Here is a 12,305-nt window from a genome sequence, read left to right as displayed (position 1 = left end):
CATGCTGATGAGCCTTTATAATTGTGAATTAAGTGTCAATGGAGGAAGTCGCAACATATGCAAAAGCCAGGATCAGAAGCCATTTTAAATGGTGCTGCTATTCAACGCCTTTCAGTAGCAAGAGCTAATTAATATGCATTACCATAATTCCTAGCACACACATGCTCTTAACCCACATGAAAAACCCCAAGGGTCTTCTTGGCAAGATACTTGCCTATACACCACCCTACAATGAATCTTACTGTTCTGTGTCCACTACAGAAAACTGTCAAAAATACAAAATTTATGGTTATCATTGATTAAAGGGTTCATAAGAAGAGATGTCATACGTATATACTGCACCCTCTGATGACTTAGCAATGTGTTAATGGAAGGGATCCCAACCCAAAAAGAAAGATGCCAAGTAAAATTCTGCAAACATCTAATTAATATCATGCTGTCGTTAATTAGAGATGTTAGCACAGTGATGTTCTTAATGAGAGAGTACTGTATTTTCTTTCCCAAGATGTGTATTGCTGCTCCTAATTCTTTAATTTAATTCACTCTACAGTTCCTGCCAAGGCAGGAGAAGAGGTGAAAGAAGATTATTATTACTATATTAGATAGCTCATCAGCTCATTAGCCAGATATCTGGGAAATAAGGGGAATCAGAAAAAAGTATAAATGAATATAAAATTGACCTGACTAACTTCACAGCAGTGCCCAGTCACTACTGTCCAATTAGCAGAACAAACAATGACCCTTGGAGCTTAAGACAGGTAGAGAAAAAGTTTTTTTTTTAGCTTTTTGAGATGATTCACTAAAATCACAAGAACAATCGAGGTAAACATATATAGGATATATATAGGTATAGGAAGGATGTGCTATTCTTATTACAGGATTATAAGATCCCATTTCTTTTTTTTGTTTCAAGTTCTGCTGTCTTCTAATGACCAGCATACTTGGATGGTAGCCCATAGCTCCTGCTACCTGCCACATCTTTTGTCTTCTTATCCCACGGGTCTTTATTATCAGATTTATTTGCGAGTCTTCAGATACCAGAGGAGGCTTACAAAATAGGCTGATCCCTTGCTCATTTTTCCACAAATAAGATGCTGCTGAAAGGATTTGATTTGCCTGTATTGGCTATCATTTTACTCTGCTAGATCAGGCAATGGACCAGCAAGAGCAGCTTGTGAAAACTGAGATGTCAGCAGAGAGCTCAGGCACTGCTGTAATAGGCATGGACCTTAAATGTTCAGATTTCAACTATTCTGAATTTGGTCCTGAAACAGGACTTGGTCTCCAGTGAACAAAGGGAAAAGATACTGAATACTCATGCAATAAAGCTAGAGAGTCTGGAACAGAAGTTATCAACTAGATTGCTCCCGGCACAGTAATAGCCTAATACCATTGGTCTCCCACTAGGCACTGGGTGTGACAATCCAGTTGGATTTTTGGAAAAAGGGTTCCCTATCTGGTTTCCATATTTGACGCAGCAGGAATGGAGTGCAGAAAGGATATGCAGATCTCACTTCTCAAAGCTCATTTTGAAAGAAAGTAGGCAATACCAATCCGTGTCAATCAGCTAAGGGATCTGTGCTATGTTTTAGGCCACATTTTAGGTATTTGCGGGAGTGAGAATATCCCTGAGGGCGCTAAGCGACCAATCATATGTTTAGTACCCAGTAGCATTTATGGTTTTCCATGGCAGCGGACAGCATCTGTGTGCTCTGGTGAAGGAAGGAGTTTATCCTTTATAAGGGCTGAAGGGCTCTCCATTGAATTCTTATTGAATGGAAGAGCAATAATCTGTTTGCTTTCTGTTTCAAAAGCTTTTAATGAGGCTTAATCAGTACAGAGGGTACTGCTGTTTTATCAAATGCAGATAAGCTCCACGTTTTGCCTGTTACATTTACATAGTTTGGATTCTATGTGAACAGGGGACAACATCTATATAAAGATATTTTTTGCTCTACCTGAGTACTTTTGCTAAATGAGAGCTTGGATCTTGTCCTCTAAGAGTGGCAGAAACAAATTTGTTTGGGTGCTATCACTACATCTAAGACAATGTTGGGAATGCACTGGCATCACTGAATCATAACATGTGTTATTCTGTATGTAAAGCTTCCTACTACTTGGTCACAGAGCACAAACAGTGGACTGTTTAGGCTTGGAAGGTGATGTGGTCAAATCTTTATTGATAAGCCCTCCTTGCTGTCTAAGTCTTGCTTAGGTGGCTAACTTGTAGTACCATCTACAGAGAATTGGGAAGTGAGGGAAGTTGAGTGTTGGGGCAAAGGCTTTGATCTACAAAGAGATCATAGTGTTGAAAATATTTTTTCAAAGCATCATCCAACAGAAAGCAGAATTAATCTACAGATGCAAGTTTACATTAAAGCTATTCTATGTCTCTTATTGTCTTTTTGTATTCATACAGTCTTTAGTTTTTCCGTAAAGGTTTGAATAATAGTGAGGGAGGCACCCTACTGAAAAGAGCTTATACATACAGTAAGACACATACTGTAGCACAGCCTGGATTTTCTTAGATAGCTGCAAAGACCCACAGCAAGCTACACTAACACCAGACTTGTGCACTGAAATGAGCAGATACAAAGGGGCAAAATTTGGAAGATTAGTGCCACATACTCTGGTACAAGTATATGTAATAGGGATCTTTTTTCGACCAGTTGCCATTCATGAGAATATTCCCATTTTCACCAATCAAATAATCACAACAGGAAGAAAAGACGAGGACATAAACTGGGGTGTATATACTGTAGATGCACCCTTCTATCTTGTTCTCCTGCAAATGCTGGTAAAATACCTTTACAGAGCGCTTGTATTTTTGCTTTTTTTATTTTGGCTTTGTTCTTCTGCAGCAGAGTGCAGCCTGTGCCAGCTGGACATGAACCCAGTGCGTTTCCAGTATGAGATTTGTTGTTTTGCCTGCAGGTTTTGAAAATGGATGGGGATTATCCAACTGCAAAGAGCACATCATTAGCTCAACAGCAGCAATTGAGTGTTTTTACAACACTGAAGATCATAACCTGCCCAAACGGTCTGGAGCTGAAGCAGATACTGTACGTAATTGCACAGGGAAAACTGTCGCTCTGTAAGTGCCCACGTGCCGCTCTTTCATGGATTCGCAACTCAGTCTTTTTTCACAGCTCCTGTCTCCGCATCTAATAATTGCTTTTGGTTTATAAGGTGCATTGCTGCAGCTTTTATTATAAAAAGTGCTTCTGTCACACATTACAGGGTGTTATTCAAACAGTAACTTGAAGGCCCCACCAGGGAGTACTGGCTGTTTTTGTTTTTGTCAGTCATGGTACTAGACTAAAGGTTTATAAAGCAATGAGAAAGGGAAATGAGATATTTGTGAAAGAAACAAGGCACTGATGTGCAGAACAGTTTTGCCCCTGCTCCCCAGGGACTCACCCCAGCATAGGTTCTGAATCTAGGGTCCTCGGGTGCTGTCCTCAAGGGCCAAAGGACCTGCTGGCTCATAATTCCCTAACTGAACTGGCTGGGAAATTCAACCTCTGAAATCAAAAACTGAAATCGCCAAATGTTTTTATTTCCAGTGTTAACCCCTTCATTTAAGAATCTGCAATGGGTTTTCACCTTAAATTAAAGCTAATCCCCTACACTGGAATGTGGATCTGTACCTGGACTCCACTACCAGGCTGCAAGGTGCATCAAAGGAAGGTTAACACAGACTAGAGGAAAGATCTCTCACCGACTGCACTGCAACCCTTCGACCATGTGTCAGCGGTTCATATCTGGAGCATCCTGGTGAGTGTTAGTTAATGACACTGACATTGTCAAGGGTATAGGACTTAACCTTCACATTGAGTGACTGTTGTTATGAGCTGAAATACTGAGGAGACCCAATCTGGACAACGTTTATTTTTATTCAGGTCTGCCTATGATGAAGAGAATGTACAGTAGAGATCCTGATTAATGGAGAATCTCATTGACAGGAGAGGAGGACCAATGTCTGTGCTGTCTCATCTGTATGTCACACTGGATTTCAGGACAGCTGGGCTGCCATTGGAGACCTGCCTTCCATAGTAATGCGCAAAAAAGTTTCTCTCCATCCTGAATTTTAGTCTTAATCAAAAGTCTTATTACTGTACAAAGGCTACAGGGTGACTGTCTTTGGTTTGTAGCAGCAACCTGATGGGTGTATCTTCTCAGTAAATTATATACTGTAATTGATTTTAAAAAAAGTTAATGCTTACATTATTACAATTTTAAGAGCTAGTTACCTTTAAACCTTTAAACCTTTACCACTGAACTTGGCAAGGACTCCAATTTCCATTAGCTTTTCCATTATTTTCTTCATTTCACAAACTGCCCCAGACACCAATAAAATAAAAAGACCCTTTGTACTGGCTATTAAAGTATTTTTAGCACTTTGTGTTCATAAAAGTAATTTCAGATCCTGTATTTTCACATAAAAGAGCCAATCTTAATGATCTAAACACCAGAAGACCTAAATAAACCCTGACCTTTTTTCCAGACATTTATGTAAGGGCTTTATGATCAAATACCCTCCAGATAATCGAAATGTGTGTAATTCTCTCTGAGGTTTGAACAGAGTTTCTCTAAGGAAGAAAAAAGGAAACTGACATCAATGGCTATTTTACATTTTAATTGAGGTATAGAGATTTGTCATTACAGATATATTAACCAGCGTCAAAATATTCAGCTGAAAATGTGTCATCAGAAAAGCTGAGTTATTCTCTTCACTCAGACACCAATTACTTTCACCATATCCTGTTCCTTTCAGAGCCCCTGAGTTTATATATTACATTATTTAAAAAAAGAATGGATAAAAGGTTAAATTAATTTAATAATAAATAATTATGGATGTGGTATGATAATCCAGTTTTTGTGAAGTTGCAATCCAGTAAACAATTGAATACTGACCATAACAGTGTCCAGCTCGGATACTGTGAACACTGTGATTCTTTAGAAATTAGAAGGATCTTTAAAATCAGATGCAAGTTTACAGTGTACATACAATTATTTTAAAATGCCTGTATTGATCATTCATAAAGGGAATAAATATATTTTGGTGGATTTTTTAAACCTTTGTTTGAAAGTCACATTTTTTTTCAACCAGATATGCATAAAGATGTGCTGTATAGGCAAATGGATTTAAAACAGCTGGATGGAAATGTACCAGAAACAGCCAATAAGTGACTCTTAAAAAGTCTCCCAGAGCTTGAACTTGGCAAATTTGTTGTGAACATTCTGACTCTACAGGCCTTGTCAACTTGTGTTTACTAATGCTTCTAGTATATACTACAATGGATAGACTGATGTAAACCATTTCAGGTTAGATATTCATTGTTCTTACCCTTTCACTCCTAATTTTCCTTTTTTATGCAAAAAAGAAAACAATTCCATGGCGATTTTTACTGAAATTTTAATCATTTTATTTTAAGCTAAAATTCTGAATAGATCTGTATTTGGTAGTATGAAAAGTAGCCTTTTAGCTTTACATGTGAACAAACAATGTTAATGATAAACACCCAGACGATGAGTCAATTAGACGCAGTTGGTAAATACAATAAATCAGTGACTAGAACACTTTATATTAGCTGCTCATGTGAAGATTAGCGTGAATAGTTGTGATGATGTGTTTTCAGACTCTGATCAATGCGAGGTTAAATTATTAGATGTTATTGTTACATGACAAGCTTGATTTGTTTCCACTCAAACTAAGCTGCATTAACAACATTTTTTATAAAAGTAGCAAAAAGCAGTGCAGTAATTGAATAAATTGTTGATGCTCACAACAAATACATCTTGTCACTCCTGATAGTGCTCAAGACTTTTGCATAAGAATGTATATACAGTGAGCTAAAGAATTATTGGAACCCTTGATAAGGTTCAACAAAAAAGCCATATAAAATAAATGTCACGATCGCTACTCCTCCTCTTAAGGGTGCTCCAGCCCTTCCTTGTTCTGCCCCATTACCCGCACCTGTTCCTTATTCAGTTCCCCCTTAAAAGCCAGACGCAGACGTCAGTCGAGGCTCTTCATTGAATTCTGTTTCGTGAGAGCCTGGGTCGTGCTGCATCTGGCTTGGTTATGGTTTTAGCTTTCTGTTCCTGATCCCCCCCACCGGGTCCGACCTGGTTCCTGGTTTTTAATCCTCTGGATGGATCGCCTGGCCATGGACTTAAGCTTCTGTTTTGGATTCCCCAATTGGACTTCTTCTTGGATTGTTCGCCCCGGACTCACTTCCCCTGGACACCTGCACCCCTAGTGCTCCCCCAGTGTTTCCTCACAATTCCAGATCGTGTCGTCTGCATAGGGCCCAGAAAGAACTGTTCGTGACAATAAACTGCACAGATAATGATCTATATTTTATGCATGCCAAAATTGGAAAGCTACAAGCAATTATTTCAAGACAAATGTATTTAAATTAGTAATACGACTGTATCTTGGTTTTCACATACTGTAGAAGTCAAAATTATTGGATCCCCTACATTTTCTAAAGAAAATTGAACTAAAATTCTGCTTATTTAAATTCAACTCAGTCCTTTTTCACAAAAAGATAAAAAAGAGAGAAAAGGGGAAAATCTTTTATCGTCACCATGGGGTCATCACTATATAAAAAGCAAAGAACTGACAAATCAAAAGAGACAAATTGTTGTTTAACTACACAAATCAGGTAATGGATATAAAGTGCATAAAACGTTACATATACCATTCAGCACTATAAGGGCAATAATCAATAAGTTCAAAACCAGTAAAAAGAAGAGGATGCAAGTGCATCTTGTCCCTACACACAGTGAGGCAAAAAACAATCCAAGAGTCACCATTGGAGAACAGCACTGTCTGGTTGCATCTGGAGATCACCAAACCTCCAAATCAACAGTTAGACAGTACATCCATGCCAACAGGCTATTTGGAAGAGATGCCAGAAGAAAGCCCTAACTGACAACAAGACACTAATGTGGCTGCAGTTGGCCAAACGTCATTGGGACTTTGGTCAGTTGAGAACAAAATTGAACTCTTTGGCCATTGTGCCATCAGTAGGTAGGAATGCATACAAAGAAAAGAACCTCACTGTGGAAAAGAATCCACTGAAATGGCAGTGGATTGTTGAGGTTGTGGGGCTGGTTTACTGCCACTGGCCCTGGAGCCCTTGCTAAGCTCAATGTCATCATCACCATCATTTACTGCTAAGTATCAGGATATTGTGGTGAACAACCTGGTTGCCAATGCCAGAAAGCTGCAACCTGGTCACAGGTGAACCTTCCAGCATGACAACGCCTCATAATCAACAAAGAAATAACTGACTGAAAACAAAATCTACATTTTATAATAGGCATCTCAGTCTCTGGACTTTAACCTGATTGAAAACCTCCGGTCTGAATTAAAAAGAGCAGTCTAAAAGTGTAGACCTGCTGTAAGGATATCAAGGATCTGTTGCATGTCTGCATAGAGGAATGGTCCCTCCCTCCCAAGATCCCTCCCGATGTGTTCTCCAACTTTATTAAACATTATTGGAAAAGGCTTTGTGCTGTTATCCACGGCAGAGGAGGTTGCACTATGTACTAGAAACAAGGGATCAAATAATTTTGACACCTACAGTATGTTTTTGAGAAAAAAAATATTCATTTGAAAACGTATTTTAAAATAATTGTATTAAATTAAAAGCCTGTTATTTTCCCATTTTGTGGGACATAAAATATAGCTCATTATCTGTGCCATTTATTTTATATGGCTTTTTTTGTTCATCTTTATCAAGGGTGCAAATAATTATTGAGCCCACTGTATATACAGTACAGAACTGTATGAGGCATGGACAATGTGAGTCTTCACACAGACATTTCGATAAACAGAATCTTAGTCTTTTAAAAACTATAGTCCAGTTTAATAACTGAGGTCACAGAAGAAATGAAAACCAAAAGTTCCTATGATTTTCTAGAATTGGAGTTACTCATGCCTGATGCATGTACACAGACACTAATACTCACACATGGTCACATAAAAAAATAGAAATAAGGGGTGAATGCTCAGAATATGCCAATGATATTAGTGGAGCACCACACCGTTAGGACCAGTGATTTCCTGATTTTTATTAACTATCTAGATTATGGCATAGTCAGAAAACATTTCGTTTTTGAAGATCATTATGAAATAGGAGGATTAGCAAAGGAAATTAAGAAGGATTTAGACCAAAGTCTGTGCTGGGAAAACACCTGGCAGATGACATTTAATGCAGACAAGTGGAGAGTGTTACTTGCAAGCAGTAAAATCACAAACTCTAAATGTGCATCATATTTACTGCTCCTTGGTGCTTGTGATTTATGATGCAGGTGATTGAACAGGTCAACCAACTTTACATCACTGACTGTTAATTCTGTATACTGGTGTATATTGTCAACTCCCCAGGTTTGCCTCACTGTCTCCGTCTGTGCACTCGGATGCTAAGTTCAATTGCACTACACGCTGTGGCAAAGGCACCTACACTCAGGTCCACAAGGCTCCAGGTTAATCATGCAGTTAAAACAAAATTAATTTTTAATTTGCAATGCAACTATATGTATAATACCCTTTCTAATCACAACACATTAAGCCTTAAATTATCTTTTGGATAATTCCTCTTCTCTATTTTGTGGCATGCAAAAAAAAAAACTTCATGGCATCTTATGTAGCCTAGAAGAAGGTGTTTAACATTTAAAATCCTGTGTGACCATTGTTAAAAAAGACATACTGTACAGAAGCAAATACACAACTGTTAATAACATTTTTTCTAAGCGCTCATTATGGAATATTTTAGGTTTACTGCCATGGTTATGATTAGGCCTAGAGCTGGGGGTTGGAATTAAGGATAGGGGTAGGATTAAGGTAAGGGCAAGAATTAGGGTTTGAGTTATGCTTTTTGGGCTTGTTATGTGTTTCTGGGCATAAAGCATTATCAGCTGTGTTATTTCATCTTATGTACTCAATAAGAAGGTATTTTGAAGTTGTTTTGCAGGCTCCATGAAGGAAAGGAATTAAGAGGAAACATTACCTGTATTTGTGAAAATGTGTATTCTTCTAACAGAAAACCATCTACAGTACACCTAAACTTTTAAATACTGTACATGTATGTTTTTTGGGGTGAAGGGAAATGTGCCAAAAACAACAACAAATATAATGAAAAACATGCTCCATTTCTCCTGGAGGAAATAAACTTAATGACAGCTATCAAATATGGATATGCATGGCTGTTCAGAGTCCAGCAGTTAAGAGCATATTTAACAATTCACAGGTAATAATTCTGCATTTCCTGAACCACACATTTAGCCAGTAATTTGGCAGCACCAATATTGTTTTGCACTAGAAGGGCCCTTTTGATTTCAGGCCTCCAGCTAAGTGTTCATTCTTAATTGGAATAAAACTAATTGTAATGCTGTCAGGAACGTGTACTAGATTCCCTTGATTAAGATGAGAACATTAAGGATTAAAAGCATTAGACCAGGCATTTGTGGTAGGTGCTATTAGATGTCGGAAAAAGCCCTGATCATGGATTCATGTTTTACACAGCTTTAAAGAGTGGACGGTCATCATCCATTTAAAGCTCATTTTACCGGAGAAAAATATAAGACCCAAATTGCATATTCATGCCACAGCTTCCCCCTACTGTCAATGAAGATCTTGTACAGAGAATGTCAAATACATCTGATAGGCTATCTGAGTAAAATGGGCCTGGAGTCCTTCAGTATTAGCAGCAGGGCTATTTAGTAGGATAAGGTTTAGAGTTTTTAATTGTTTTGCATGTAATTTGAATTAGTTCAGAAAAAAGAAATTAATAATGAGAGATATATATGTACTTAACCATGTCAGGCTAAAAAGCAGTAATACAATACTGAATCCTAGTTTTTAACTTTCCTAAGTGCATGTACAGTACATACTATAAATATACAGTACTGTATATTGTACGCTAGTTTATCTGAATGTTTTCTTTGTTCTCTGCATTCTGTACATCCACTCCACAGATGGATTCTCCTGACAGAAACCATAATATTGCTTCCTCTCAAACTCAGCATACTGTGTTTGCTTGGCTTTGTCATGTGGGATGACTGTGGTCCTCTTGTGCAATCCAGAACATGTTCCATTTAATGACAGTAGTACGGAAATATGATATGATATGAACAAATTATTAATTTTAAATCAATAATAAGAACATAAACAAACAAGAGGAGGCCAATCTACAGAACATAAATGCCAAAAGGCTCCTACAGCTCTGTATCTCTTGTGCAATATACAGTACTGTACTTATACAGTATGTGAAATTTGCTATGTATCTACCCACTCTACGATTGTGTATCAGTCATTCTGTAATTCCCTTGCTGCTATTTCTATATTTGCCATAGCCACTATTTTCACATCATCTGCATATTTAAGTAGGATGCTAACGACATCAGGAATTCAATCACTTATATAGACAAGAAAGAAGCAGACCGCTACAAATACACCATTTTAGTTTTGGCTGTTATTCTTGCTGTAGGATTTTAAACACAATCTTCCTTTTCTTTCCACTGTCTGAAACTCCCATTGTTTTTGCTCACTTCCAAATCTTTTCCCTGTGATGGAAGTAAGACTGCAGTTTCTTGGTTCAGGTCAAAATTCAGTTCAGATGCCCCCTTATTATATCTTTATTGTATCATATTTATTATATGTTCCCCCTAAGAAATAAATTAAAAATGATTTCTTACTCCCTGCCTTTATAGTTTTCCTGTCTGCTGTGCTGGGTATTTATAGCACAGTGCATTGTTTCACAAGTAGTGCTCACTAGCTCCAGTGTGTCACACACACAAAAACAAGAAAAGCTTAAGTGACCCGTAGCTCATCTAAAGCACCTAATTACATACTTGCCACGAAACCGAAGCTGTGAGAAGAAGATGGCACTTATTGAGACAAATGCTCACCACTTGCTCTGCATACATTGCATCGCATCACCTATAGACAGGCATTTACAAATATGAAGGCATTTAAAACATTTCTAAGCATTGCAGAGAAGGAATCAGAGATTGCTCATAACCCACATTCAGAATACCCAAACAGCCTACAGTAAGTATTCTGGATATTCTAGTTGCTTAAGAAAAGCATCATTTGGAAGTTGAAGTGGATGCTGAAGAAAAACAATAGATTAATACATTAATAAATGTGACATCTTGTCCATCTCGTTCATTTGCTTTCCTAGTAGATTATTTATTGAAAGTCTCTTCAGTTTTTCTTGATCTCAAGGCATAATCCTCACAAAATCACAAAATAGCTGAGCAATTTGATGCTAAAACAATTGCAATCCTTCAAGTAAAGAAATGCAACTATATGGTCTCTATTTAAGTTAAAATTTTATTTCCACTTAATTTCCTTTGTTGCTTGTTTTAATATTGAGCATGTCATAGTTCTGTGGGCTGATTTCGCAAACTTTGTTTAGTGATTTTAAACACCTGAACCAAGACTGCTCTTAGCTACTGTGTATGAACCTGGAGATTTTCTTGACTAATTCTGATAGAGCATCTTCTAAAACCATTTATTCACCATCCCAGTGCAGTAAATGAATCATCTCAATTAGTCATTTAATTACTTTAGGTGCATAGATATGTAAACTAACAGCAATGTATATGGGCTTTGACACTACATAGTATCACAGACAACACAACAATAAATTTAAACAGTCATCAGGAACATGTAAACTACAGTATATAAGGTGTTAATATAATAGTTTTGCTTTGTTTGAAGGGATGAAAACTATTAAAAGCAGAAAAATGACTACAGCAGTAACACAAACATGCAGAAGCCTACAGTATTTCAAAACAATTTAATGAAAAAAATACGAAAAGGCAGTTTGCAATGAGCGTGCAAATGTCACTTACAGTTCAGTGAAAGAAGGGGTCCAGAGTGTTGTATTTCGCTGTTAAATTTAATCACTGTCAGTCGGTTTCTCTGTTCTTTCTTCATGGTGAAAACCTGCCCATACAAAATCATCCAAATTATCACAAAACCATCATCCAAGGAACTGGTAGCAACAGACAAACACTGTTTAGTCTGGTATTAAATTGGGAAATATTTTTTTTAACTTAATTCCAAAATTCATCACAGCACATTCCACTGTCCTTTATTATGCATACTATTTGTATTTGACTACATCAGATTTACACTGATCTTCAAAGCTTGAAATATAATCTAACTTGCGGGTATCCAAATCCAAACTGCACACTATTGAGTCTAATATCCTGACTGCCTTGAGAAATTTGTGAGCTGGTTGAATAATGCATGTTTTCTTTTTTAATTAATTGGTGTT

General features: G+C 37.4%; 1 long non-coding RNA gene across 1 annotated transcript in view; it reads right to left on the bottom strand.

The window, feature by feature from the left end:
- The window catches only part of LOC138239149 (uncharacterized), a 37,185-nt gene that overhangs the window by 23,253 nt on the left and 1,627 nt on the right, over positions 1 to 12,305 (bottom strand). Inside the window, exon 2 of the long non-coding RNA XR_011189574.1 lies at positions 11,878 to 11,971. This is a non-coding gene — a long non-coding RNA (uncharacterized lncRNA). The remainder of the gene's footprint in view (positions 1 to 11,877; positions 11,972 to 12,305) is intronic.

This window comes from Lepisosteus oculatus, chromosome 5 (genome assembly GCF_040954835.1).
Source record: "Lepisosteus oculatus isolate fLepOcu1 chromosome 5, fLepOcu1.hap2, whole genome shotgun sequence".
NCBI classification, from domain to species: Eukaryota; Metazoa; Chordata; class Actinopteri; order Semionotiformes; family Lepisosteidae; genus Lepisosteus; species Lepisosteus oculatus.
This window is presented reverse-complemented; position numbering and strand designations above follow the sequence as displayed.